This window comes from Rhinopithecus bieti, unplaced genomic scaffold (genome assembly GCF_001698545.2).
Source record: "Rhinopithecus bieti isolate Rb0 unplaced genomic scaffold, ASM169854v2 scaffold_32105, whole genome shotgun sequence".
Taxonomy (NCBI): domain Eukaryota; kingdom Metazoa; phylum Chordata; class Mammalia; order Primates; family Cercopithecidae; genus Rhinopithecus; species Rhinopithecus bieti.
The window spans coordinates 235437-239034 of record NW_016814250.1 but is presented as its reverse complement, the minus strand read 5'-3'; the positions used below and the strand labels follow the sequence as shown (position 1 = coordinate 239034).

General features: G+C 40.8%; 1 pseudogene; it reads right to left on the bottom strand.

Annotated features, from left to right (window-relative positions):
• Nucleotides 1-1032: 1032 nt before the first annotated feature.
• LOC108514046 (uncharacterized) lies at nt 1033-1859 on the bottom strand (annotated as a pseudogene).
• Between the last annotated feature and the right edge of the window lie 1739 nt (nt 1860-3598).

Genomic DNA, 3598 nt, shown 5'->3' with positions numbered 1-3598 from the left:
CAGAAATGGTTACTTAAAGGAAATCAACATTAAACATTAAACTCAACAGGCCATATTAAACCCACATTAAATCCACCTGAGCTGCACTCGCCTCTTGACAGAGTAATTGTAAGGGGGACTAGTGAGGCTGAAGGGTGAAGTGATTGCACAGATGGTGAGAGGGTGGAAGACAGGTGTTTGAATAGACACAACCTTCTCACTAGGTCCGTCCAACTCAATGATTCTCAATATATTTTTCTTGCCCCACAAGTTCCATTTTTATTCACAGTGGTTTTGCAGATGGTGACTGAGTAAACAGATACAAGTGACAGTAAAGTGTGTTTAAATATTAAACATGACATTGACATGGGCTGATCTAGCCTTTGGAAAGATAATTGTGTACAAGGTGTCCTTCTGTGATGATAGGCCCTAAGTGTTTAATGCCACCAGTGGCCATAAATCCTAAAAGCTACAAGCAGGTTGGCTGCCAGAAGAGAATCATCAAATCATAAGATTTATATGTGATCCCTTACATTAGAGTGAACAGTGCATTGTCTTTCCTAGTCGCTATCACCATAGAAGAGAACAAGCATGTGTAATAAGTCAGCTTACGTCAATATATTTACAATAACATACAGGAATATAGGAAGACAACAGGAAGCTACATTATGCTGAATCTGGCCCTGCCAGAGACCACTCCAAATGAACTGGCAGCATTTAGTCAAAAGTCCTTGAAATAGCCATCCTGGAATGTTAGAAGCTAGTGACTGTACTAAGTAAGAAGTATAGATTTTGGACTCCATTGTTTCAGAATAAAGCAAAAGGGACAGGTGACTTGTCTGAAGAGGACTGCCATTGCATTCTAAACTCCATTAGGAAAGGATAATATGAGCCTTGCTGTGGAGAAAGTGAGTCAAGTTGGTAGAGAACCAAAGATCCTAACTGTATTCTTTCTTTTATACACAGCGCTAGTAATGCCACTCTTTGACCCTAACCACATTCTGACCTTCAGCAAGATTCCATCTTAACAGAAAAGGACCACAAATTCTAACCCTACAGCAGCCAGATTAAAAGACTGTGGACACTGAGCATCACATTACTTTCATGGGGGACAAAGGCAAATGCTGTTCTGCACATGACACTCACAGGCTCACTGTCTCCATCCCTCTCATCAGTGCTTCGGCACTGAGCCTGGTCAGAATGGTAACATGTGGGAGGAGCAGAAGGGCTTCTCTCTCTTCTCTCTGCAAATACATGTATAGGAAGCATTGCATGTGTTCTACCTGAGCAGGCTCTTTGGGACTGTAAACAAGTCTAGGATGTTGGAAATTAGAATCTTACTTACTTATTCATACAATATATTGAGTGCTTGTCAGCTGATAGGACCCATGGCAGGTGCTGGGAACAGAGGGATGTGCAAGATGGATGTGGCCTCTGTCTTTATAGGACTTACAGCCAACTGGGGGTCACAGCACACAAACAATTACACAAGTAAGTATTAAAGTATAATTATGTGAATTGATGTATATAGAAGAAGTAAAATTTATGGAGAGCACAAACCACATAGTGGCATGGCCTAGGCTGGGAGTCAGGAAATCTTGTCTGAGGAAAACAGTGTTTACGCTGAGACAGAAAGCGTGAATATTGGTTAGCCAGATGAAGAATAGGGAAGAGTGTTTTAGTTTTGGGGCAGAACAAACATGAAGTCCCTGGGATGGGAAAGCATTTGCACATCTGAGGAGAAAAATGAAGATCAGCACAGTTGAACATAAAGATGACATTTGCAAGGGCAAGATGGTGTAATTCCTTGTGGTAATGTATCCCTTGTGCAATGGGAAACTGTTGAAAAGTCTAAATAGAGATAGTGTGGTGTTATTTTTAAAAGTTCACTTTGGACGTCATGAAAACTAGAGAGATCAAAGGTGGAGGTGGGAAAAGGGGCTAAGAGACTACTGTAACAATGCAAGTGAAGAGATGTTGATGACTTGGACTAGGCTGGGTGATGTGAATGGAGAGAGACATATGCACATATGTTAATTGCCTTTTCCCGAAGCCCTACCTGGGCCTTGTCCTTTTTCACAGCTAATTAGGCCAAAGCATTTAAATCATATCTTACTTTCTGGGAAAGAATTGCTTCCCTTTCTGTAAATGGGCACAGTAGTACTTTGTATTGTCAAGAATAATGCTTAGTTCAGCCAGTCACCATCAGGAAGATCCTAACAATGTAAGGCTAATTCGTGTACTGGATGGTACTGGATTAAAAGTGAAGCTACAGTACTTCTACCCCTTGATAAGCTGTCCTCTATACAGGGTACATTGAGATAGCTGGTTGCAAGTAATTAATAAGATTACAACTGTAATTTAATATGATTAAGTGAGGCACCAAGGTGTACCATAAATAATTTAAACCATCAGAATTGTAAATGAACAATCTGCATTTTATTTAGACCACCGATCTTTCCTTACCTGGGTAACTGACAATGGCTACTCCATGTCTTAATCCATTTGTTTCCTGTCTCTTTATCCTTGCCCACTCTTCTCTGTTGGGCTTTCTGTTGTCCGGTGGAATCCTCTGTGTTTCACCACTTTCTTGTCATGCCAATTCCCCTGCTGTCTGCTTTTGCCTTGTATTTCCTCCCCTTTTCCTGTTTACTTGGGTAGCTCTCTCTTTTTCTCTCCTATTTTCTTTGACCTGTCACTTCCCTTCTGCTGCCACACACTACACTGATTTCTTGCCCTCTCCTTCAGTTAGTTCTTTGCTTTTTTTTCTGTTCTGCTTTCACTGAAGGTTTCTCTTAGGAAAATCTTCTACTTTTCATAGGACAGAGGGAAGTTCAATCCCCAACTCAGTAATGAAGCCCCTGTCTCTACTAAAGTCAGGAGAAGAAGCTGATTGGATGAGCCAGAGAGCTCTTGCCCTACTTCTGGGAAACAAAAACATGTGCTATTACAAGAGATTTATCAAGGTTCTATCAGCACCAGATCTTTTTTTTCCCAAGACGTGAGCTTTGAGACCAAGTTCTACCCCTAAAGCTTACTCTAGTAACAAACATAGACATTTGTTACTAGACAGAGGTGAACAGCATGTATTGTGTATACTAATATCATCACACACACATCAAATTGTGAAACAATCACACAGTCACATCAGATCAGTGGTCATCAAATTTTAGAACTGGAAGAAACATTAGACAAATTTGAATAGCATGTTCATTGGAAAGAGTAATTAGGCATCACCTACTAAGAGGAGACCTTATGGCAATGAAATTGAGGACAGGTTCACTTTCATGAGATGAAGAGAAATGAACAACTTGAAGGAAATGGAGAATGGCTTAGCCATCCATGAGGCCTGTGGGAAGAAGATATCAGGGGCAAAAGCCATCAGCATGAGGCACAACAAAGAATACAAGTGATGACCACTTTGTATCTAGGCATATGCGAGTGCCGGACGAAGTGTGTGCAGCTGTGACATCAAGCACTATGTTCACCCACTCATGAACTTTAGCAGCCAAATCCCAAAAGTCATGGAAAAAGGATGATGAGGACTTGAAGTCATTTATGCATTAATTCATTCGTTGAATAAATAATTCTTAAGCCCTTACTATGTGCTAAGCCCTCT